Genomic DNA, 27,518 nt, shown 5'->3' with positions numbered 1-27,518 from the left:
GTGATAGAAGGGGAGAGGTTAGGCGTGATCGACATCGATGTTGTATGTCCAAAAGACTGGGTCTGGAGGGAACGGCAGATCCGAAGGAGAGAAGGATAGGAGAGGAAGCAAGAAATTGGGGCAGGGAGGCGATCTTAAAGTTGTGGATTGAGAAACCACAGAGAATATAATTCTGAAGGGAGATTGTTCTGTGGAAAATGAAGAACGGATCAAAGGGAGCGCAGCTGATAACAATGTTGGAGCAGTGGCGATCCAAGCGCTTGAGGCCGTGTGAGCGTAGCGCTTGACGGAGCTTAGGGTTGATCGGGGTGGAGACGTCCGGAGATTTCAAGGGGTAGTCATGTGCTGCCTCACGACCCCGCTACTCGGAGATTGAAACTATCAGGTTTAATTATTTCTTTATGTTAAACAGAGGGAGACAAATCTCAGAAAACTGTGGTACAATCCAGTGACTATTGATAATGAACCGGGTGGGCAGAGTCTGTCAGCTGATGTTTTTGCACACAGCACACTCGTCATCGTCCAGAATCCAATAGCAAGTCCGTATGTCTGCAGGGCTCTTTAGTTCTGTATTTTAAACGCTCAGTCGGAGGTCATTGACATAAATTAGATATCTTCAAGTGTTAAGGAGTATTTATTTGTCAAACGTTAAGATGGCGCGGCAGAGCCCAGTCGCCGTCGCGGTAGCTCCGCGGAGACTGTGCGTTTTTTAACTTGTATGTTCATATTTAATTTTTATTAAGTACTAACACACCAACACTAATAACGTATGACCTGAAACCTCTCGTAAAACTAAACTTTAGCGTAACCGAAGGCTTATTAGATACTGTGCTCACCGATCCAGCGTGGCCGACAGAGATGAAAAGAGCGCGCCGCGGCAACAACAATGGGAGCGCGGCTCCGAGAAACAGTCGGAGAAAACATCGAGGAAAGAAGGGGGGGATTGGGAATAGGCTGAGAGCCCAAGCCTTCCGTCCACCTCTGCCCAGCATCCTGCTGGGGAACGTCCAGTCCCTGGACAACAAGCTGGATGACCTCAGGGCGAGGATCGGATTCCAGCGGGTCATAAAAGACTGCAACATCTTCTGTCCGACCGAGACATGGCTGACCCCGCTGGGGCCGGATCAGGTGATCTGCCCAACCGAGTCATTCACTGTTTTCCATGCGGACAGAACGGAAGAATCCGGGAAAACCGGGTGTTTGCTTCATGACCAACAATAACTGGTGCAACCCTCTGAATATTAAGACGCTTTCTCGATCCTGCTCGCCGGACCTGGAGCATCTGACTATCTATTGCCGTCCATTTTACCTTCCCCGGGAGTTCATCACAGCCGTCTATATTCCACCGCATGCGGACACCGACATGGCACTGTCGGCCCTGCACGATGTGTTGTGTCGACACCCAAACGAGACCCTGATGCGGCTGTGGTGGTGGCTGGAGATTTCAATAGGGTAAATCTCAAAAAGGTCATGCCTAACCTCTGCCAACATCACGTGTGTCACCAGGGAGGAAAGAACTTTGGACTACTGCTAAACGCAGTTCAGGAAAGGCTATAACGCCGTTTCTCTCCCTCCTTTTGGAAAATCTTACCACGCTGCCATTTTCCTGCTGCCGGAGTATAAACATCGGATAGTACGGGAAACAGCAGCGATGAGGAAGTAAAGCGGTGATCTGACCATTCAGAGGGCATGCTGCAAGATGCACTGAGCGATGTCCACTGGAATATGTTCCAAGCAAGTTCCAGAGACGTCAGTGAGTTTGCGGAAGTGGTTACGGACTTCATTGCAATAGCCGATAACATCGTCCCCACGGTAAGGGTTAGTATCTTTCATAATCAAAAACCCTGGGTGGACAGGTTTATTCGCGTTGCCTTGAATGCTCGCACCGCTGCTTACAACTCTGGCCTGGCATCTGGCAATATGGATGACTACAAGGTACCGACTGCGAGGTTATGAAGGACGCAAAAAGCAGGTACAGGGACAGGATGGAGATGCAGATGGAGCAGCAGGACACCAGACGCCTTTGGCAGGGGCTACCGACTATAACTAACTCCCGGTGCAGCCCCTCCCCTCAACCGGAAGTGCCGGCACCTCGTTACCTGATGACTTGAACTCCTGTGCACTATTTGAGATGGGCAACATTACCCCTAGCTCGCCGTCTAAAAACAACACTGCCAGCGTGCTGGCTAGTGAGGCTGGAGGGGGATCCACCGCTGGGGGTGTGCACACATTCTCGGTATCCGAGCATGACGTGAGGAGGGGTCTGACGCGTGTGAACACGAGGAAAGCTGGAGGCCCAGATGGTATATCTGGGCGAGTACTAAAATCTTATGCCACTCGGCTTGCTCCAGTGCTCACCACAATATTCAACCTCTCCTTGGCCAAGTCCGTGGTCCCTGCATGCTTCAAATGATCCATCATTGTACCAGTGCCAAAGAATGCCTCTCCAGCTTGCTTGAATGACTACCGACAGGTGGCCCTCACCTCGGTGGTCATGAAATGCTTCGAGAGGCTAATCAGGAACCACATCTGTGCCTTCCTCCCTCACAATATGGACCCGCTTCAGTTCACATACCGTCTGAACAGGTCCACGGATGATGGATGATGCGGTCTTCCAGGTTCTGCACACCACTCTCTCTCATATTGACAGCCTGAAGGGGGGCTATGTGAGGAAACTGTTCATTAACTTTAGTTCAGCTTTCAATACAATAGGCCCCATCAGACTTGCTGAGAAGCTGCTGAAACTGGGGCTTAACACTCCCCTGTGTGCCTGGGTCCTGCACTTTCACACCGCCAGGCCCCAAGTGGTCAAGATGGGAAGACATACATCTAACCCCCTCACCCTAAACACAGGATCCCCCCAGGGTTGCGTGCTTAGCCCCCTACTGTACTCCATATACACACATGACTGTGTGGCCAGGTTCAGCTCCAACTCCATCATCAGGTTTGCTGATGACACTGTGGTGGTGGGCCTGAACTCCGATAACGATGAGAAGGCCTACCAGGAGGAGGTGGCTGATCTGGCACTCGGGTGTCAGGACAGCAGCCTCCTCTTGTATGTCACAAAAACTAAGGAGCTGATTGTGGAGTTTTGAAGGGCTCAACATCCAAGGACGTGCACGCCACTGGAAATAAATGGGTCTACTGTGGATAGGGTGAGCAGCTTTAAATACCTGGGAGTCCACATCACAGAGGATCTGAAATGGACAACACACATTGCCGCACTGGTGAGGAAATTCAGAGTCTCTCTGAGGATCCTTCAGTGCTTCTACTCTGGGGCTGCAGGAAGCATCTTGTCCGGCAACATCTCAATCTGGTTTGGGAACAGCTCTGCCCAGGACAGGAAGACTCTGCGGAAAGTAGTGCGTTCGACTGAACGCACTATGGGAACTACACTCGCCCCTTGCAGGTCCTATACATCAGGAGGTGCAAATCCAGAGCCAACAACATTATGGGTGACCCCTACCACCCCAGCAACGGACTGTTCCAGCTGCTGCGGTCAGGCAACGCCTCCGCTGTCACGCTGTTAAAATAGAGAGGATGAGACGAAATTTCTTCCCACAGCCCATCAGGACGGTTAAATCTTACATCACCAGAGACTAATTAACTGTATACATTTGTTTTTTGTGTTGTGTCTTATTAAAAAGAAATCTATTCTGTGTTGTAGTTTTAGCACAATCCGCAGGCATTGCCACTTTCATTTCACTGCACATCTTGTATGTGTATGTGACAAATAAAGTAGACTTGGCTTGACTTGACTTGTTGTACCGGATGTGAAATCTCAACAACTTCACAAAGAAATTCGACGCAACATAAATGACTAATTATTCTCCTAAACCAGACTTCGATCATGCAAAAACACTAAGTACACAGAGTAACGACAGTAGTACAGACAATCATAGTAATGCGGTGCTGAGATAGAATTGTGATTGGGGTTGTGCAGGGTGGTTCGTGAACCTGCTATCTGACGGGGAGAACCTGTTCATGAACTAGGAGGTACGGTTACTCAGTCTCTTAAACATTCTTGCCGATGCCACCAGCCCTTTACTTTTGTAAATTGGTTTTGTCTCTAAATCGGAAAATATACAAAATTGCACGATACTTCCACAATATAATAACGACTGCCATCAAAATCATATAGAGTGGCTCCAGAGTGAAATATACTTTCATTGCATTAGCTGCCAAATCTTTTTTTGCAAAAGTGCAATTAATTATGAATGACAGAAAATTTTAAAAAACAAAGAAACGGGGAAATTGAACTTTTCAAGATTCTGAAGAGACCTGGCGCGAAATCCAACCAATCCTTCCATAGATGCCGCCCGACCCACTGAGTTCTTCCTGATACCAGCTTCTGCAGTTTCTTATGTCTTTAGTGTCTTCGTTTTCTTTTAGATTTTCTTCCATTTCCTGATCAAGATAACTCACCTTTGAGCGTTGATTTGTTTAACGATTCTCAAATTTCAGAAATAACAACATTCTTTATAATTAGCTTGCAATTTTCACTTGAGATTTTTAAATATCTGCTTTATGTTACTAGCTTTACTTCTTTAGTTTAGAGATACAGCCCGCAAACAGGCCAGCGAACCCCTCACGTTAACACTATCCTACACCCTCTAGGGCCATTTTTTAACATTCCCCAAGCCAATTACCCTACAAACCTGTACGTCTTTGGAATGTGGGAGGAAACCGAAGATCTCAGAGAGAACACACGCAGGTCACAGGGAGAACGTACAAACTCCGTATAGACAGCACCCATAGTCCGCTGCAGTTCACCTACTAGACTCGCATCGGGGTGGAGGACGTCATCATCTACCTGCGGAACAGAGCTCTTTCACACCTGGAGAAGCCGGATAGCACTGTGGGGATCATGTTCTTTGATTTCTCCAGTGAATTCAACACCATCCAGCCGGGGCTTCTGGGGGGCAAGCTGGAGCGCACGGGAGTGGATCACCACCTCACATCCTGGATTTTGGACTACCTCACCAACCGACCACAATATGTGAGGACAAAGGACCTGGTCTCGGACAGGGTGGTCTGCAGCACTGGGGTTCCGCAGGGAACAGTGCTAGCTCCATTCTTGTTCACCCTGTACACTGCGGATTTCAGGCACAGCTCTGCAGACTCCTATCTACAGAAGTTCTCTGATGACTCTGCCATCGCCGGCCTCATCACGGGCGACGAAGACAGGGCGTTAAGATAACTGATCAAGGAGTTTGTGGACTGGTGCCAACGGAACCGCCTCCGGATCAACGCGGGGAAAACTAGGGAGATGGTGGTAGATTTCCGCAGGCGCAGCCATGACCCCCCGACGCCGGTGAACATCCAGGGAATAGACATCGAGAGGGTGGATTCTTATATGTACCTTGGTGTCTACCTCAACAATAAACTGGACTGGACTGAAAACACCGATGCACAATACAGAAAGGGCCAGAGCAGACTTCATCTGCTAAGGAGACTCATGTGCTTTGGAGTGCAGGTGGCACTCCTAAGGAACAGCACGGTGGTGGCATCGGCCATTTTCTATGGAATGGTCTGCTGGAGCAGCAGCATCTCAGTGGCAGAAGGGAAGAGACTCGACAAGCTGGTCAGGAAGTCCAGCTCTGTCTTGGGTTTCCCCCTCGACTCAGTGCAGGTGGTGGGAGAGAGGATGATAATGACAAAACTAACATCGCTGCTGGACAACAACTCCCACCCCATGCAGGACACTGTCACTGCACTAAGTAGCTCCTTCAGTGACAGACTCCTTCACCTCAAGTGCGCGAAGGAGAGGTATAGGAGGTCCTTTCTTCCCGCTGCTGTGAGACTGCACAACCAGCACTGATCCCAGCAGACGAGTCAGCAATAACAGCAAAGAACACACAGAAAACTGATGACAATTTATGTATCTTTTATTCATAATGAATGATGTCTTGCACTCTTGCTATCCACTTTGCTGCTGTAACACTGTAAATTTCCCCGGTGTGGGACGAATAAAGGAATATGTTATAGTCGTGATCGAACCTGGGTCTCCGGCGCTGCATTCGTTGTAAGGCAGCAACTCTACCGCTGCGCCACCGTGACCGTAGATTTGATTTTGTCCCTCAATCGAAAAATATAAAAAATTGTTCGATAATAATAATGACTGTCTTCATAAGCACACATGCCTGATTAAAAAGAACAATTAAAACGTGGAAAGAAAGCGAGGAAATATATTCCTCTTTGAACGTGTACGCACGTGTGCGCTCGTTCAAAGAGGAAAAAGTTGGACTTTTGATACAGGGACGTAGGTTTCATTATTGTACTGTTCACAGAAACATAGAATAAAAACCACTGAAAATTACGCAATTTGATCCATCGAGTTTGCGGCTTCCCGATAAAAGAGGAGCTCATTCATTGTCACCCCGCCATGGTTTTATAGATTTGCATTATTTCTAATGTATTTCTGTTATTCGATGATGTTACCGAGGTATAAAGGATTATAGATAAATAGGATGTTCACGGTCCTTTTCACAGAGTAGGGATACTAAAACTTAATGGCATAGGGTTAGGTTGAGAGGTGACAGATTTGGGAGGCAGTTCGGGGGCAAACCATTCACTCATATGATACTTCTTATCTGTAATGTGTTGCCAGAGGACGCAATGGAAGCGAAAACAATAAAACGCTCAAAATACATCTGTACGGATGAGGATTGGAAGGGGTTACAAATAAATAGACGAAATCCCTTAAAATTGGTCTAACCCAGAACGACAAGTTTGTCGGCATGGACAAGACGGGATGAAAGGTTTTCTATACAGTGTCACTCTGCGACACGATGAATTTGTTCGCCTCTTGTAGTCCAAAGCAGAACTTATCTGTACCGTATCTGCATTGAGGTCATTCCAGAATACAACCATGCGAAGATGAAGGGATTAAAAGTAACAATAGCAAAGTTGCAGATGACGCAAAGCTGGATGTCAGATTGAACAGTGAGGAGGATGCTATGAGGATGCAAGGTGACTTGGACAGGTTGGGTGAGTGGACAGGTGCCTGGCAGATGTAGTTTATTGTGGATGAATGTGAGGTCATCCACTTTGGTGGCAAGGACAAGAAAGCTGATTATTATCTGAATGGGATCAAGTTAGGAAAAGGAGAAGTACAACGAGATCTGGGTGGACTTGTTCATTAGTCACGGAAAATAAACATCAGGCAGTGAAGAAAGCCAATGGCATGTTGGCTTTCATTGCGAGGGGATTTGAGTTTGGGAGCAAGGAGTTCTACTGCTGTTGTACAGGGTCCAGGTGAGACCATACCTGGAGTATTGTGTGCAATTTTGGTCTCCAAATTTCAGGAAGGACACTCTTGCTATTGAGGGAGTGCAACGTAGGTTCACGACGTTAATTCCTGAGACGGCGGGACTGTCATATGTTGAAAGAATGGAGCGACTGGGCTTGTGGACAATGGAATTTAGAAGGATGAGCAGGAATCTTATTGAAACATATAAGATTATTAAGGGATTGGACACGCTGGAGGCAGGAAATATGTTCCCGATGTTGGGGAATCGAGAACCAGGGTCCACGGTTTAAGAATAAGGGATAGGCCATTTAGAACGGAGATGAGGAAGAACTTTTTCACCCAGAGAGTTGTGAACCTGTGGAATTCTCTGCCTGAGAAGGCAGTGGAGGCCAATTTTCTGGATGCTTTCAAGAGAGAGTTATATTGAGCTCTTAAAGATAGTAGAGTCAATGGATGTGGGGAGAAGGCAGGAACGGGGTACCGATTGTGGATGATCAGCCATGATCACAGTGAATGGCGGTGCTGGCGCGAAGGGCAGAATGGCCTACTCCTGCACCTATTGTCGATTGTCTGTTGTTGCCTTGTGATATTTTTTCACATCGCTCTTAATACCCTTCTCATTTGTTGTATCCTTATGACCGAAGCGCTGATACTTTCATGTGTAAGTCTCTACTAATAGAACACAGAATTGTAGACCAACTTCGCAACGTGGTCTCACAGTTTTGGTGACGCTTGCTCCCACGTTTACAGTACCCTCTTCCTCTGCAGCCATTTATTGTACAGCCAGAGTTGACTCTCTGCATTATTGCTGCCCTTACGCAACTCCGCATTTTTTTCACTTCACCTGGTTTTCGTCTGCCTCCTAATGGCTCTTTTGACTCTTTTACCTCTAGTCCCCTCATCAGATCAGGATCATTACACAACACTAAATCCAGAATTGCCTTCTCCCTGGTAGGCTCCAGTACAAGCTGTTCTAAGAATCCATCTCGAAGGCACTCTACAAATTCTCTTTCATGGGGTCCATTTCCAACCTAATTTTCCCAGTCTACCTGCATGTTGAAATCTCCCATAACCACCGTAGCATTACATTTGTGACACGCCAATTTTATCTCCTGATTCAACTTGCACCCTATGTCGAGGCTACTGTTTGGGGGCCTATAGACAACTCCCATTAGGGTCTTTTTACCCTTACAATTCCTCATTTCTATCCATACTGATTCAACATCTCCTGATTCTATGTCACCCCTTGCAAGGGAATGAATATCATTCCTTACCAGAAGACCAACCCCACCCCCTCTGCCCATCTGTCTGTCTTTTCTATACGTAGTGTACCCCTGAATATTCAGTTCCCAGCCCTGGTCCTTCCTGGCTTCCACGACAGATCGTAGGTAATATTAACATCAGGGGGATCAAGGTCCCAACTATGTCCACGTGCACCATTGATGCTGTTTAGGCTTTGTAATCCACCTTGCTTCCTAAAGTCAATAACGAGCTCATTTGTCTACCTTCCCTTGAGCGAGATGATATTGTCCTGGCACATTCTTTCCCTCCTCTAGTCCGTCTCGTCGTTTTTGATGATTCGGCCCACCTCAGAGGTGTCGTCGCGATCACTACATCATGCACTTAATTAGCATGCCCCTTAACAAATCATTTGTATGATTTCTCTACTTCACCATCTAAATCACTCGTTTCCTTTTCCCCTGACTCTCAGTCTGAAGAAGGTTCTTGACGAGAACGCCACCTGTTCTTTTTCTCCACAGATGCTGAGTTATTCCAGGTTTTGGGGTCGATAACAGTTCTGTTCGTTGATGTCGGTGTATCCAATTTTGTTTTGTCTTTATCTGTAATATGGATCACAGCACCCGTCTGGTGTTTTTTTTGCATCATATAACCATATAACAACTACAGCACGGAAACAGGCCCGTTCGGCCCTACCAGTCCACGCAGACCACTCTCTCTGACCTAGTCTCATTTACCTGCTCTCAGACCATAACCCTCTATCCCCTCTTATCCATATACCTATCCAATTTACTCTTAAATAATAAAATCGAGCCTGCCTCCACCACTTCCACCGGAAGCCCATTCCATACAGCCACCACCCTCTGAGTAAAGAAGTTAACCCTCATGTTACCCCTAAACTTTTGTCCCTCAATTCTGAAGCTATGTCCCCTTGTTGGAATCTTCCCCACTCTTAAAGGGAAAAGCCTACCCTTTTCTGTCTCTTGTTGATTTGATGTCATCTCTATGTTCTGCATCTTTTAACTCATTTGGCTTGACATCTGGTGACATTACAGACTGTGTGTATTGTGGTAGTGTTGGTGTTGTACTCCACGTTGTCGATGTGCTTGCAGCTGTGGTGGGGGTTGATGGTGGTGATGACAAACTTCTCTGGTTCACCAGGTCAGGTGTTGGTTGGATGTGACCCTTGTTTCTTCTTAACTGCGTCCCAGTCTCCGTCTCAACGATGTACGATATGGGAGTCTCAGCTCTTCCCATAACATTTGCAGGTGTCCATATTTTCAGAACAGAATCCTGGACATGAACATGCTGTCCTCTCAGCAGTTCTGGCAATGCTTTAGCATGTCTGTTGAAAGACTGACTTCCTTCCACTTGAGCATCCGTCAGTTGATGTCGTACTTCCGCCTGGTCTTGTGGAGGGTGTATTGGTTGTTTTGTACTTTCTGTTATTCAGTAGCTCTGCTGGTGACTCCACGTCAGCTCTCAGTGGTGTTGCTCTAAGTGACGACAAGGCGTGGTTTGCATCTTCCCTTGTCTCTCGGCATTTGATGAGCATTATCTTCACTGTCTTTCTAAAAACCCGCGGCCCCTCGGATAGCGCGGTGAAACTGTGGTGATGATAAACCCATATACTTCTGCAACTCCTTGAATTCTTTCGAAGCAAACAGGGTCTTATTATCACAAATCACCTTCTGACATATCCCTTGATCAGCAAACGGTATCCGCACAGCTGTAGACATTGTTGATGCCCTCAGGTCTTTCATTTTTCTGACGAATGGAATCTTTGAGTAGTAGCAGGCTACAATCAAGTACTATTCTTGGATGGAGGTGAACAAATCTATATACAAGGTGTGCCATAGCATTGGTGGAGTCCAATTGGGTATCATTTCTTCTTTTGATTGTGTGTTCCTTTATTTCTGGCGTAGAGCACATTCAGACACCATCCTTTCTATTTCTTTTGTATTAAAACACAACACAAAGATCGGGAAAGACAATCGACTTTATTTAAGAGCGCCAAATACAGTGATCACTGGGAGCAATTTATGAGATTGCTCAACGAACAAAGATTCATCGACTTATGTACAGAATTTTCCTTTGATGTTTTGTTTATTCCAGAAGGCACTTCAGGACTTTTACTTCTTCCAAACAAATATACATCATGCACCTCTGAAAGACACAGCAGAGTAAACGCAGCCCAATTCCACCCCATTACAGGTAAGCAAACGACCTGTTATTCTATTTACCTTATTTTATTGTTTTACGATTGCCATTTGTCCTTTGGCAACAGAGAACAGAATTGCACGTGACAAGTTAATAACAGATTGAATCAGTTATAAATATTTAAGTTTGCAGTGTGTTTACTGGCATCGAGTGACATACAAAGTAATCTTTCGTTGAACATTTGAGTCTTCGGTAACTGATTAAAGCATATTTAACACTCGTGGGTCGTATTCAGACTCAGCCCTGTACACCACTACAACCATGTTATATTTTGTATTGCCTTGAAGTCTATCTTCAAGATAAAGAACTTTGTGGCGGAGTTCACTTTTAATAATTCTATCTATTGAAATGGCTTCCACAGGCTTCTCATTCTGTAACTGTTCACGCTATCTAGATCGCATGATTTAACTATGTCATGCACTAAGTTAGCATGTTACAACCCAGTTTCAATTGTAGCGATAACGGTCATGTTAATAAAGATGGATGTAATATGAATATTGCATGATTTGAAGGTGACAATGTCCAAGTTGAACATCAGAACACAACATGTGTTGTGTTCCTCATTGTACCTTGGACAGAGGTAAAAGTCTCCAATGTTTTATAGTGTCACAAGCAAGCACTTTGGATTAGTCAGTGTGCTGTGTGCCATGCACTTTCTCTCTCTCTATCTCTCTTTCTCAATGTAGCAAAAGTGTCACTATTCTTGAAAGATCCACATAGGTTGGATTGTATTAACACAAGGTCATCTTAAAAAATTGCACATTCATGAGTGCAGTTCCAATTTGGAGAAGGTGAGAACAGAATATAATTAGTGAAACAAACACCCCACTCATGCTTTTCTTGCTTTAGGTGAAATTGTTGCATCTTTTAATGTTCATGATGCTCTTCAAACGAAAGGCGTAATTTACAAAGAGCACTAAGATATTCTTCATTGCTGGAATCGAATTCCAAAGCCTTTTCAAAGTATTCAATAGCTTTAGACTTGTCCCCATCCATCTGATGCAGTAACCCTTTGACACCAAATGCCTTGCTGTCATGTGGATCCCTGCAAAGTATTCTGTCTGCCAACTTTTCCAAATTTTCATAACACATTTTCCACTCTTTGGAGTTATTTTTAATCTCCAGTCTTTTCTGGAACAATTTGATAGCATTTGAATCAGACCTTCTCTTGTGAAGTTGAAATAAGCCAGCCCGTAACCATATTCTCTGCATATTATCTGGACGAATACCCTCTAACTCCAGCAGTTTGCTGTAGACCTCCCCTGCTTTGGAATTCTCTCCATTTCTTAGACAGATGTCTGCATAATCTAGTTGTGATTTAATAGCTGTCCTTGGACGGTGTTCAAATGCTTTTCCAAAGTGATGCTTGCAATGATCGATCAAAAACTTTTTCTGTTGAAATTCAGGGTATTGTGGATCAGAGCTCAATCTATTTTTCAACAGTTCAAGCAGTTGCACTCTATAGCACATACCTATTTGGTCGTGTAGGACACTGCTCGCGAAGCACTTTTGGAACATCAGGGCTTTTCTGTACGGCTTGTTCAACTAATTCATTTGCTTCCTCCTTTTGCTTAATCTCTTGCAATTTTAGGGCCAACATCACCATGGCCAAAGATTCATCTGGATCAAGCTCCAGCACACGTCTCAGATGCTTCACGCACTGCCTGCTTTTGCATTTCTCTGCGGTTCCAGCAATTGGTTCCAGACGATACAGAGCAGTTACGTAGCCCATGATCCATTACGTGTTATTGGGATCTTCCTCCAGAGCTTTCTCAAAACATTCCATAGCCTCCTCATAGTATTGAGCTGCCGATCTCAACAATGACCATCCCTTCTCCCCATACACTTCAGGTATCATTGCTCTATAGCGGGGGCCATCAGTGAACAGTTTACAGATCATCTCCAGCTTGTCGAGGTAGGACTGGGCCTCGGTCAGTTGTCCCATGTGGTAATGCACCCAGGCATAGTTTCCATAGGTGATGATGCTTCTTCTTTCAAATGCATCTTCGTGGTTCTCTCTCAGAATCTTTTCAGCTTCCTTTAAATTTTCAAGAGCTTCTTCATAGTTGCCCTGCAGGGAGTTAACAAAAGCAAATTGGTTGCAGGACCTGGCCTTATACTTCAAATTCAGATCTATAGAATCTTGTAATCTGTACATCATATCATCCAGGTCATTGGTCTCCTTCTGTGGGCCCCACGTGAAGTGACACTGAAGCTGATCGAGCTTCTCCTTTAAATCCCTCACTGTTTTGCTGTAAGAGAAGAAAACACATGAAAATCGGTCGCAGCCAACCTCCAAAGCTTCAGAAATAGTCAGCAGATCAGACATGCTGGAGACGCTTTTCTCATATGCCTCTCCCTTAACTGCCTCTATCATATCTGCTTCAACCACCAGCCCTGGAAGTACATTTCAATCTCTCATCACCCTCAATATAAAAACAATTGGCCAACACATCTCCTTCAAATCTTGCCCCTTGCACATTAAACCTATGCTCTTTAGTATTTGATTTTTCCATCCCGAGAAAAAGGTACTGACTGTCTTTCCTGTATACGCCTCTCATAAATTTATATAATTATATTTGGACTCCCCAAAGCCTCTGTCATTCCAGAGAAAACAATCCAAGTCTGTCCAAATGCTCCTTATAGTTAATATCCCCTGATCCGTTCAACATTCTGGGACACCTCATCTGCACATTTTTAAAGCCTCCATATCCTTTCTGTGATGGGGTGACGAGAATTGTATGCAAAATTTCAGATAAAAATTCCAATAAACCTGCAACATCCTCGTAAATCTTTTCTGAACCCTTTCAAGCTTGAAAATATCTTTCCTATAACATGGTGCCCAGAACTGAACGCAATTTTCTAAATGCGGCCAGGACTAGAGGGTCTGAGCTAAAGGGACTGTTTGAGTCGGCTGGGACTCTATTCCTTGGAGAGCAGGAGGATGAGGGGTGATATCACAGAGGTGTATAAAATCATGAGAGGAATAGATCGGGTAGATGCACAGAGTCTTTTGCCTAGGGTAGGTGTATCGAGAACCAGAGAACATAGGTTTAAGGTGGAGGGGGAAAGATTGAATAGGAATCTCAGTGGTGACTTATTCACACATATGGAGGTGGGTGTGTGGAACAAACTGCCAGAGGACGTAGTTGTGGCAGGGACTATCCCAACTGTTAAGAAACAGTCAGACAGGTACATGGATAGGACAGGTTTGGAGGGATATGGGCCAAACACGGGCAGGTTCGATTGGTGTTGCTGGGATATGTTGGACAGTGTGGGCAATTTGGGCAGATGGGCCTGTTTCCACGCTGTATCACTCGATGAGATTCAACAAAGGAAATATGTCCTTAAACATTATAACATCCAATTCTTACCAGCCATGGAGAATGAAGAACCATTTACTCCATGGCCGAAGGAGACACAATGTTCTTTAATCCACTCCTTTGAAATATTGTACTGTGATGCAGTGAGATTCTAGAAAGGTGAATCCAGCAGAGTAGTAGCAGGAGCACGGATTCTAAAAGGAAAATTTTAAATCTAAAACAGAATTTGAACCTTGAGTTGCAACCTCATCTTTAGGGGTCCATGCTGCACAATTTACTGGTGCTAATGTTGAACACTGGTGAATGCAGTTGAACCACTTCTGATCAGCACTAACTTTAATTATGTCACAAATGCAGTTCAAAGGCATCTCCGCATCTGGTCAACCACTGCAGGGTAAACACACAGAGGGAAACTACTTCTGCACTTGTCCCCGGGGAAAGTTACACATGAATTACTATTGAAACAGTGTGTGGTGTGGTTGGAGCACTGTGACAGTCCAGTCTATCTCAGTGTGACTCTGGATCGATCTCTGAACGACAAAGCACATATCACCAAGTACCTCAAAATGGGGAGCAAATTCTAGAAATTATTTGATCAACACCTCTGGCTCTCTGTTTCTCCACTGTCGAGTATGCGTGCGCAGTATAGGAGCGCTCAGCTCATGCAAGGAAGATTGATCCTGTGCTAAACACAAGCTGTCGCTGCATCAGTGGATGCATGAAACCTACCAAGACGGACAGCATCTACCTACTCTCTGGCATTGCACCTCCTGGAATCAGAAGAGCTACAACCAGTCAAAGAAGAACGCCTCAGACAATCAGAGGATGAAAGACGCCCCCAACATGACCACCCTTTGCTACCTCATCGTTTGAAATCACGCAGAAGTTTCCTCTCATCTGTCCATCCCCTGGACTGTAGTGCATCGTCCAGAAGGCTCAAAGTCTGGGAGGAGAGAGTCAAGAAATGCCCGGAAGACATTCACACGGCAATCGATCCCTCTGAGAAACACCCACCAGGTTCCGACCAACCGTGGATAACCTGGTGTAGTCTCAGCAGACTGCGGACAGGCATGGGGAGGAGCTAATTGAACATGCTGAAGTGGGGATATACTGAAGATACGGCAGACTGCGAATGCGGACAGGGCCTCCAGACCATGGAACATCTCCTGTGCCAGAGTAACTCAGTGGGATAGGCAACATCTCTGGAGAGAAGGAATGGGTGACGTGCAGGCTCGACGATTGTTTCGCTGAACGCCTCTGCTCAGTCTGTCTAAATGTACCTGACATTTAGGTTTCAAAAGACAATTTAACTCCCCCTCCCATTCCCACACTGACCTTTTGTCCTGGGCCTCCTCCACTGTCAGAGTGAAGCCCAGCGCAAATTGGAGGAACAGCACCTCAATATTTCGCTTGGGCAGCTTACACCCCAGTGGTATGAATGTTAACCTCTCTAACTTCAAGTCCATCTACCATTTCTTTGAAGATAGACACAAAACGCTGGAGTAACTCAGCAGGACTGGCAGCATCTCTGCATAGAAGGCATAGGCGACTTTTCAGGTCGAGACACCCCTTCACCCCTCGCTTTCCCTCTCTCTGCATCCCTCTCCAACCCTCTCCCTTCCTACTTCTCTGACCAGACTGTCCCCGATTAAATGGTTTCTCGGTATACTTCGTTGTGACCTTCTCCTGGCCAACAATGATCTATTATACATTTTCCTTGACCTGCATCTCCTTTGATGTCTTGTTTACACACCTTACCCTTCCTTATCTCTGTGTCTCCCTCTCCCCTAACTCTCAGTCTGAAGAGGTGTCTCAACCTGAAACGTCGCCCATGCCTTCTATCCAGAGATGCTGCCAGTCCTGCTGAGTTACTCCAGCATTTTGTGTGTATCTTCAAAGAAATGGTAGATGGACTTTAACACAGGTAATGGCTAGACCCTGAACAGCATTGATGTGCAGACGAATGTTGGAGTCCAAGTTCAAAGCTCATTGATGGTGGCAGCACAAGTGAATATGATGGTAAAGTAGGAGTATGGTATGCTTGCCTTCATTGATAGGGGCATTGAATATAAGAGTCAGGAAGTCATGATGCAGCTCTATAGGACATTTGCTAGGCTGCATTTGGAGAATTGCGTGCAGGTCTGGTCGCTCCATTACAGGAAAGATGTGCAGGTTTTGGAGAGGGTGCAGAGGTTTAACAGAATGCTGCCTGCATTACACAGTTTCAGATGCAGTGAGAAGTTGGATAAACTTGGATTGCATTTTCGGGAACGCCAGTAGTTGAGGGGAGACTTGATAGAAATATATCAAGCTAGGAGAGCCATAGATAGGATAGAACCTTTTCCACAGGGTGAAAATGTCCAAACCTACAGGACATAACTATAAGGTCAGAAGGAGAAAATTTAATGCAGATGTGCGAGGAAATGTTTTTTTTACATTGAGATGAGTGGGGGTGTGGAACGCATTGCCAGGGGTGATGGTTGAGCCAGTTATGATAGTGGTGTTGAAGATGTTTTTAGACAGGCATAAGTCCAGGTAATAATGGGATATAGATCATGTGCAGGCAGATGAGATCAGTTCATTGTGGGCTGAAGGGCTTGCTCCTATGCTGTACTGTCCTATGTTCTGTGGCATCAGTCATGATGCCAGATCATTAAAGAATACTTTGGCACACACTGCAAGGTGAACTCACCCGAGAAGCTTTATTTCCAGAAACAAAACAAAAGGGTATAGAACCAACCCCACAGTTTCCTCTTCTCCTTCCCCTCTGCACTCCAGGGTTAATACAGATACAGATACAGAGCCTTTATTTGTCATTCGGTACCGAGGTACCGAACGAAATGACGTTACCAGCAGTCACACAAAAAAAAGGAACACAAGACACATAACCCCAACACAAACATCCATCACAGTGACTCCAAACACCCCCTCAGTGTGATGGAGGCAACAAAACTTCCGCTCTCTTCCCCACGACCAAGTCGCCGCGGCCGAGCCGCACCGGGCGCTGAAACATCCCGCGGCCGTGCCGGGTGCAGCCAAGTCCCGCAGCCGTGCCGCACCAGCTATGGAAGGCCCCGCGGCCGAGGCGCACCAGCGATGTAAAGCCCCGCGGCCGAGCCGCGCCGGGCGATGTTAGGTCCCGCGGCCGAGCCGCACCTGGCGATGGAAGGCCCCGCGGCCGAGCCGCACCGGGCGATGGAAGGCCCCGCGGCCGAGCCGCACCGGGCGATGGAAGGCCCCGCGGCCGAGCCGCGCCGGGTGATGGAAGGTCCCGCAGCCGAGCCGCACCAGCGATGTAAAGCCCCGCGGCCGAGCCGCACCGGGCACTGTTAAGTCCAGAGGCCGAGCCGTACCGGGCGATGGAAGGCCCCGCGTTCAAAAATTTTTTTTTTTTTGAGCGCAAACGGAGATACGACTTGGAAAGGGTCGCATCTCCGTTGAGGAAGAGATTTTAAAATGTTTCCCCCACCCCTCCACAACCCCCCACATATACACAGCTAAAGATAGGTTATTTCATACATATAACACTAACAAATAGACAAAGAAAGAAGAAAGACAAACAGACTGCCGGCAAGCCGCAGCTGCAGGGCAGCGCCGCCACTTCCCTAAACCCCTAAGGGGTTGGTCAGTAGGATGGGGGTAGTTGGTCCAATGACACTTAATTGGACTTCACTTTTTCTCATTCGCCTGTGGCCGGGAGATGAGGGGACCTTAATGGGGACATGAAATCCCATTCCCCCTCCTTAGCGATAATCCCAGGATTTGTAGCAGGTCCTCCCAAAGGGCGGGAGAGGATAACAACATTCTCAAGATGTGCTTCCACCATTGCCCTGCATTTTCACTCTTCTGTCTAGCGCTGTGCTCACTACAAGCTCTGAGTTTCAACCTGCATTGTTGTCCCTCAAACCCTTAGGGGCTCAGGGCTCCTGGGGTTCCATGCGTCTTTCTCCGAAGCAGCACGTTCATCATGAAGCTGCAAGATTTCTGCCTCGAGATTCTTCAGCTTCTTTTCATTCTTCTTAGAGTGAAGATCTCCTCTCTGGAAATACAAGCCTCTCCCAGCTCAAAGGTAGACACAAAATGCTAGTTTAACTCAGTGGGATAGGCAGCATCTCTGGAGAGAAGGAATGTGTGACTTTTCAGGACCCTTCTTCAGACACACCTCTCCCAGCTCACATTGGTGGTCTTTCATCTGTGCCTGACGACTACAAAGTTGTTTAAATGTCTTATCACAACTTTTATTCACAGCCTCAATTTGTGCTTCCAGACCTTTGAGGTCCATCTCCAGCTTCTTCCTTGTACACACTGCTTCCATTCATCCTCCAGCTCTGCTTCAAACCCACAAACCTGTTTAACCAACATTCTCTTCTCTTCATTCTGCTCATCTCTGGCCTGTGGGTCCCACAGATACACTGGGTGCAAACCAGGCTTCCGGGGTTTCTACTCGAAGAACGTGAGGTTTGGGCCTTCCTGTGGCTGTTGAACAGGTGATCCAATCCTGAGTCACATAACAAGGAGTGGAACCAGGAGTCTTTAACCACCCCTACAGTGAGTGACCAGCTGTGGTGCTTCATGGCAATACATATACAGGGAGCTGGAACTTGGCGTATATCACCATGCACATGTCAGTGGGAGAATCTCAGATACCTATTTGCCTGTAGGTAACAGTTCTAGCCGGACCAGAGTAATGTAACTGGTCAAGTCTAATAAAGCTAATGTAGGTTGGCCATTAGAGGGTGTACATTCAGGGTGGTTGTTCTTTCTTCTGGCCCCCATGGATGGTGCAACCTGCCAGCCAGAATTTGGACTGGGTCAAGGGGTGTCCTGGTTCTGCAGACTTTGGCTCGTCTTCGAGGTCTGGTTATGAGAGGCACTTCTGCCATCTCCTCCTTCTTGAGCCAGTCAGCGCCCCACCTCCCTCCAGGTTGGAGTCGGGGTTTTGCTCATGCAGGGATCCGAAGCCAGGGCTCATAGAGTTTGGACTCATTCAACACAGACAATAATCTCCTCATAGGTTTGGGGGGCCTGCTGTGCCACTGAACACCAGCTGGCCCTAGATAATGATCCATTACCACACAATCCACAGATCAGTCCCTGCATTGTGTGAGGAGGCAGTGCACTCTTGCCCACATTCTCCAGTAATGTGGTGTCTGACATGACTCCGGATCAATAATGAACGCACACACATAGGCACAGACATACGAACAGGCACAGGGACATGCACACCACGGGCACATGCACACCACGTGCACATGCACACGCACACTACAGGCACACAGGTGAACTCATCCAATGGGCTGTATTTCTAGAGACAAAGTGAGATGATATCTAGAACCATTCCTGTGGCTTCATCCCCTCTGAACTGCGTGGTTTGTAAGGGGAAGTTCAGCAGGACTGGGTTAATTGGACAAATGATCCTGAATTGGACATGGATGTGGCTCATTTGCTCGTGGCCAGGAGAGTAGCGGACCTTAAAGGGGACGTGTTATTTCAGTTTTAAGTGGGTGGTGGAGAGAAAGAATTAGGGGATTAAAAGAGACCTGGAAAAACTGGTTTACTCCAGAGGACAAAAGTGGTTACACTTGCCCTGAAGTGCAACCATCCATAAACAACATACCATTAGCAAAAATAAGGGTAATAAACAATGTTACACCTTACTTTTTAATGTACAATTTGTATACATATATATTTATTTTGAATATAAATTGATATACACCACTGATTGCTAAACGAGGCCAATCATTACCTTCACAGAGTTTATGGGAATTCCAGAAATAATAAAACAACCCAACAAGACAATTTGAATGTGAAATGTTGGTGACTGGGTTCAAGAAAAGAAATTGCATAGAAATGATTCTGACCCTAGTTTCATTCGAAATGGAATAACCTTAGACAAAATATTCCATAAAGCTCAAGGAAAATCGAAATAAATTGTTCAGCAACGATACACCAAAAGAAAGTTATTGTTGAGGAATAAGAAATATCCACACTCCAAAAGAAAATGTTACAGAGTCATAGAGTCATAGAGCGTAGCAACAGGTCCTTCCGCCCAACTTGCCCACACAAACCAACATGTTCCATCCACACTAGTCTCACCTGCAAGCATTTGGCCCATATTCCTCAAAAACTGTCCTATCCATGTACCTGTCTAAATGTTTCTTAAACTATGTGATAGTACTAGCCTCAACTTCCTCCTGTGGCAGCTCGTCCCATCCCCCACCTCCCTTTGCATAAACAGTTACGCCTCAGGTTCCTCTTAAATATTTCCCCCCTTCACCTTAAACCTATGTCCTCTGATGCTCGATTCCGCTAATCCAGGCAAGAGACTCTGTGCATTTACCTGAACTATTCCTCTCACGATTTTGTACACCTCTATAAGACCACCCTCATCCACCTGTGCTTCAAGGAATAGAAACCTCGCCTGCTCAACCTATCCCTGTAGCTCAGGTTCTCAATTCCGAGCTACATTCTTGAATATCTTCTCTGCACCCTTTCCAGCTTGACACCATTTTTTCTATAACATGGTGCCCAAAACTGAACACAATACTCGGTGCCTGTTTTTAGTGTAAACCAGCCTCTGTCGTTCCTTCCTCCACTCTAAATGTGGCCTCACCCACGTCTTATATAAATGTAACATGACCTCACAACTTCTGTACTCAATACTCTGATGAAAGCCTTTCTGACACCCCATCTATCTGTGATGCCATTTTCAACTAACGATGTACCTGCACTCTGAGATCCATGTGCTTGACAACACTTCCCAGAGCCCTACCATTCACTGTGTAGGTCCTGCCTTTATTAGTCTTTCCAAAATGCAACATCTCACACTTCTCTGTTTCAAATTCCATCAAACATTCCTCAGCTCACCCGCCCAAATGATCAAGATCTTGCTGCAATTTTTGACAACCATCTTCACTTTCTTCAATACGACCCACTTTAGTGTCATCTGAAAACTTGCTAATCATGCTTTGCACGTTCTTATCAAAATCATTGATGGAAATGACAAATGGCAATGGGCTCAACAACGAACCTTGAGGCACACCTTGAGGACTGGTCACTGGCCTTGTTCTTGTTATATTTCTCTTTTGATATTATGTTATGGTTCAGTGTTGTTTTACACACCAAATGTTTTAAGCAGAGGCAGCTGTATTTACCACAGAAATAGCATCATCCTGCAAAAATGCCCTCACACTTAACATCTTAGAAGAGACTGGATCCAGAGGTGTGCAAACAATGTTAATTGAAATGGCACCAAATGACCTCTAACTCTTGGTCATATTGGGACTAATATACTTGAACTCTGAATGCTTGCTCTGGCAAGGATTATTCCCATCCATTTAAATGTTCATACTAACCACAATGCAAAAGAAACAAATATAGAAATCTGGGAAGCAAAGGAAAAAATTGCTGAAATAATTAATGGCACTATATCAATGATGAAAGAATCCCATCAAGATGTTGAAGGAAATCTAATGGAAGAACATCCTGAAATGGATCCTTCTGAACTTAAAGAAAAATAATGACACTGCTATGTTATTGAATAGTCTAAGTGATGAAAACATGACATTAACATCATTAGATTCGAGCATGGTGAGAAACCACGTTTTAAATGAAGATTTCCTCACTTTAGATGAATATCTTATTGCCCATTCCCTTTCTGGTACACAAGTACACGTTCATAATTACACAATGATTTTAAGCATTTTAATTATTTTAAATGTGACCACTATTCCACTCCTTTGTTAAATGTCAGAGATAACATGACAATTCTTTGTACAACAGGTTTATATTCTAAGCAGTTCACCAAAGTCCTTGATCTTGTTTTCACAAGGGAAGATAGGATGGAGAAATGCATTGAAGGAGGTGGTAAGGTAAAATAAAGATGTTTTCCTCCCTGGTCCACCCATAACTAAAACTCTAATGAGATTTTTTTTAGAGATTTCCGTCCCAAAGTCTATTGCATCTATCAGGACTTTTGATAATAATAATAATAATAATACATTTTATTTATATAGCGCTTTTCATATACTCAAAGACGCTTTACAGAGATAACCCTTCATCTAACAGTCATGAATTGTTCCTGTTCGGATGCCATTAATACCTTACTGCAGTAATTGGTCCAAAACTACTGGTGCACCTGAGAAGACAGTTATGTCTACAAGTTGAAAACAGAGTAAACAAGCCCATAGAAGCGTCCTGACCTGAAATGTCAGCTATCCATTTTCTGAAGAAATGCTGCCTGATTCATTGTTACTCCAGCATTTTGTGCCTATCTTATGCCATCTATTTTGTGCCTATCTTTTTGTGCCAATCAAATATCATTATTTGGAAACAAATTGATGGTGCTAATTCCTGGGGTTCCATTGATAATACCCAAAATAAATAACATTATTTATAGGGACAAACCGTCAATTAATGCAATGTATGCAATTAAGTAGTATTACCATACAAAAGGCAAAAAACAATTCTCCCCAGAACAATTTATGTGTTATTTTGAAAGATATACACATCAATCCAGCCCTACATTGACAGTGTTCACTCCCATAATGTTACCTGCATGTTTCTTTGGCTCACTCAAAATGTCTGATATTAAAAATTGTTCAGACATATCGCAATCAGAAAATCACCCACATTTTGAAGTTTATGAGGGAGGGGTCTCGGAATAATCTTTTCAGTCAAACCGTATCGCTCTCAAGACAATACGTGTTCATCTTTAAAGTAAAAACCAGAGTTGATGTATTGAAAAATATACAAGTGGAACTTGGTTCTTGGTCCTCCAAAATATTCCAAATGGAATTTAAACTGGAGGTGGTGTGAACCTGATGTGCATCAATCATGGTTGGAAAAATCACAATCAAATCAAGACAATATTTCCAAATATTACAAGTAACCGAGCTTACACAGCAAACTTTGTCCTCTGTGATCAATTCCAGTCTTATTGCAGATGACAACATACAGGTTATTGCTGTTCAATAACCACCTCAACAAATGACAATTAGCCTAACATTAGGATATTTCCCTTCGGATTTCCTCTCATGTCCAATTAACAGACACAAAGGTTCTAATAAATACATGTAAATCTTAAAAGAGCTACCTCCATAAGTTTGAATACTTTTTTGAATTGGAATATGTCTGAATGTTGAGGGAAGGTACTTAATTGGGGTAAAGCAGATTACAATGTCATTAGGCAGGAGTTTGTGAGGGTTGATTGGGAGCAGTTGTTATTGGGTAAATCCACAGTTGACATGTGGGAGTCATTTAAAGGCCAGCTAATTAATGTGCAGGATTCGCATGTTCCAGTAAAGAGGAGGGATAAGGACAGTAAGGTCAGGAAGAAAAAGAAAGTGCAGGTCAGATTTAAGCAGGTGGCATCAGACCTTTTATGATATTATAATCAGACATATTATGAGGAATTTAACTCCCCCTGTATTCATTCTGCAGGACCTCATCCCTTTTCCTACCCATACCATTTGTGCCAACGTGCACAATGTCTTCTGGCTGGTCACCCGCCCCCCTCGAGAATATTCTGTAGCTGTTCCAAAACATCCAGAACCCTGGCACCAGGGAGGCATCCTGGAGTCTCATTTGTTGCCACAAAATCTCCAGTCTGTCCCACTATCTATAGTCTCCTCTCACTATCGCTCTGCCTGACTTCACTGTGCCTCCGAGCCAGGTCCAGTGCCACAGACCTGGCTACTGCTGCTTCCTCTGCATGGTCATCCCTCTCAACAGTATCTAAAAGGGGGGAAAGGCCACAGGGCACTCCTGAAAACTCTGCCTCATCCCTTTGCTGGTGGTCACCCATCTATTCTCTGCCTGCATCTTGCCTGAAACAAAGCAGGAAGTCGTGGTCTCATACAATCTTTAAAACAACAATATCTGAATAAATATCGACCTTGTACACCTGCTGAGGCCCAAATGGAAGTTATTATTAGCTTTTATTTGCTTTATCACCAGATATCTTTTCACTGTACCTTGGTATTAAACTGAGATATGATATTGCAAGGAAATCTACTTCATGCACGAAGACTCATGAGGAGAGACTGGAAGGTGCTGCGTTTATTTTGCTTGGAGCAGAGGAGACCGAGCGGGATATTCACCGTTATGTAAGTTGCAGGAAACTATTCCACATGGCAGAGATGTCCAACACTTGAGGACATCATTTAGAATAAAAGATAAGAGGCTTAGAGAGAGCTCAGGAAGTAATTTATTACCGAGCAGGATGGTTTAAATCTGAACCCTGTGCCTGTGTGAGTATTCAGATAGGAACTCTCACAATGTTTAAGATGTATCTCGATAAACACTTGCATCACTAAGACACAGAAGGTTACGGATCAGAAGGCCCCGAAGGCTCGTCGGACGACCGAAAGCACCCGGAACTCGTTGGATGTGGAACCGCAGGACGCTCCGACAGACAGCTGAACACGTCGGCCGGCCGGCCGAACATGCCCGGGGATGCCCGAACATGCCAGCTGAAACCGACGGAGAGGCTCCACCGGGCGGCCGGTCTCGCTTGCACGCTCCTTGGACGCGGAACCGCCCGATAGCTCATCAGATGTGGAATATTGGGATGGAGTTGCTGGAGACATTGGGCATGGAGAACAAGGGCCGGTAGGAGTGTGAACCGGTTAATGCTTCCAGCGCCTATAAGGTGGATTGCAGGAGGTTGCCCCCGGGACACAAGATGTCCGGCGAGGAGGAGAGAGAGACGACGGTTCGCAGGCCAAGCCGGTCCTGGGTGACGGAGGGGATCGGGAGTCGCTCCGGCAGAACGAGCACACGGGAATCTAGACTGTGAACTCGATTAAATGGCAGCACACATGACGGCAACGGCATTATATGCAAAATGAATTTCATTCTACTGTTTATTTGCATTTGTGACAATAAATATCCAGTGAACCATTGAATTGGTAGCAACTATAGCAGTGCTTTCAGGATTAGTGTAGATATACTTGATGGTCAGCATGAAGATGGTGGATCGAAAGGCCTACTTTGCCCATATGACAACTGGTACACATATGTAACCACAATGACAGAGAAAGTATTACACTTGCAAGAAGTCTGAATAACAAAAACATTTGCTTTCTGGAGACTGGCTGCAATTTTGCCAGATAAGAGATAAGATACTTTTCCATAATAACATAACATAACATAAGATAACATAACATAACAACACTTTATTGACACTCGGCACAACACCGAGCGAAATTTCAGCAGTCACACAAAACACAGCAAAAAAGAAAAGAACACAGGACACCCGACCCCAACACAAACATCCATCACAGTGACTCCAATCACCCCCTCACTGTGATGGAGGCAACAAAACTTCCTCTCTCTTCCCCCCGCACCCACGGACAGGCAGCTCGACCTCTACCGAGGCAAACGACACGCACAGCCCCCGCAAGGGGATGGAAGGCCCCCCGGCCGAGCCGCCCCGGCACCGAAACGTCCCGCGGCCACACCGGGCGATGTTAAGTCCAGCGGCCGAGCCGCACCGGGCACTGAAACGTCCCGCGGCCGAGCCGCACCGGGCACTGAAACGTCCCGCGGCCGAACAGCGCTGACGATATTAAGTCCAGCGGCCAAGCCGCACCGGGCACTGAAACGTCCCGCGGCCGCACCGGGCGATGTTAAGTCCAACGGCCAAGCCGCACCGGGCACTGAAACGTCCCGCGGCCGAGCCGCACCGGGCACTGAAACGTCCCGCGGCCACACCGGGCGATGTTAGGAGTTGGCTGCGCCTAACGGCTACGGCTCTCTGGCAGTCTGTTGTCTTTTTTTCTTTTTTTTTGTTTGTGTCGGTGTTGGGGTGTTTTTTGTTTCTGTTTTTGGCTGTGTATGTGTGGTGGGGGTGTGGGGTGGGGTGGGGTGTGGGGTGGGGGGGGCGGGGGGAAACCTTTCTTTTATTAGGTCTCTTCCCCGGGGCGCAGCTCGCCCGCGGGGCCTTCCATCGCCCGTTCATCAGCTTAAAATAACCTTCTTTCTACACGTACAGCCACTTAATGACGTTCTCTAAACATTTAGTACCAATTACATGTAATATATTACACATACTTTCAAACAAACAATGATTAACACAAACTTCATACAGAAGGAATTACAGAGTTCTGTACCTCATTGTGTTCATTAGATACAAAGCTCTTTGAATTTCTTTTCACAGCTTTAGCTGCACTTTTGCTGTGGAGTCGATTGAGAATGGTGTTGCAGGCAATGATTTACTGAAAGTCAATTTCCTGATGATGAATAGAAACTTAACCTCGCAAGTGAAACTAGCTTCCCCAAGAAATGATGACAATGATATTCCAGTGTGCCGGAGGCGGAAATGCCTGGATCCAATTACAAGCCCAGAGGAGGTTAGCAACAGTCACTGCATTCATCAGACCCGGCCTGATTGGGTGATCTTTTCTCTGCCTACTTATCATGTCTGGTAGGCATATCATTGAAAATAGGTGCAGAAGGAGGCCATTCGGCCCTTCGAGCCATGATTCATTGTGATCATGGCTGATTATCCACAATCAGTAACCTGTGCCTGCCTTCCCCCATATCTATTGAGTCCGCTAGCCCCAAGAGGTCTCTCATTTAAATTCATCCAGTGGATACACCTGGAGCTCTATATATAGGATTTGAACCGCTATGTAAGAAAGCACATTTCCATTAGAGTCCAAGAGATTCACTTGCCAAATTCCTGGGCATTTTTCATAGAAATTGAGGCTCTGGTCAAAAATAAGGAGGCATGGGGCAGGTATATGCCGCTGGGAATTTTGGGGACAGAGGCGCACGCTAAAAAAGGAAATCAGGAGGAAAAAGGAAACAGGGCGGCACGGTAGCACAGCGGTAGAGTTGCTGCTTTACAGCGAATGCAGCGCCGGAGACTCAGGTTCGATCCTGACTACGGGTGCTGCACTGTAAGGAGTTTGTACGTTCTCCCCGTGACCTGCCTGGGTTTTCTCCGAGATCTTCAGTTTCCTCCCACACTCCAAAGACGTACAGGTATGTAGGTTAATTGGCTGGGTAAATGTAAAAATTGTCCCTAGTGGGTGTAGGATAGTGTTAATGTACGGGGATCGCTGGGCGGCACGGACTTGGAGGGCCGAAAAGGCCTGTTTCCGGCTGTATATATATGATGATATGATGAGGAGCGAGCTCTGGCCAATAACATTAAAGACAATCCCAAGAGATTTTATGCACATTAACAGAAAAAGGGTAGCCAGAGAGAAAATGAGGCCCCTTTGGAATCAAAGGCACAGGAGATGGGCAAGATCTTGAATTAGTATTTTGCCTCTGTTTTTACATGAAGTCTTGTGACAGTCAACAGAAGTGGCTGAGACCAGTCAGTATCATGGTCATGGAAGTACAGAATCTCCAAACACATATGACGTTATTGCAGATGAAACAAAGCTGGGTGACAGTGTGAGCTGTGAGGAGGATACTATGAGGCTGCTGTGTGACTTGGATTGGTAGGGTGAGTGGGCAGATACATGGCA

The 27,518-nt window shown here is 45.7% G+C and overlaps 1 pseudogene; it reads right to left on the bottom strand.

Annotated features, from left to right (window-relative positions):
• Positions 1-11,509: 11,509 nt before the first annotated feature.
• Positions 11,510-26,230, bottom strand: LOC144612397 (interferon-induced protein with tetratricopeptide repeats 5-like; annotated as a pseudogene).
• Between the last annotated feature and the right edge of the window lie 1,288 nt (positions 26,231-27,518).

The sequence above is a fragment of the Rhinoraja longicauda genome, chromosome 44, assembly GCF_053455715.1.
Source record: "Rhinoraja longicauda isolate Sanriku21f chromosome 44, sRhiLon1.1, whole genome shotgun sequence".
Classification (NCBI taxonomy): domain Eukaryota; kingdom Metazoa; phylum Chordata; class Chondrichthyes; order Rajiformes; family Arhynchobatidae; genus Rhinoraja; species Rhinoraja longicauda.
The sequence above is the reverse complement of the archived record's forward strand: the minus strand, read 5'-3'. Positions and strand labels throughout refer to the sequence as shown.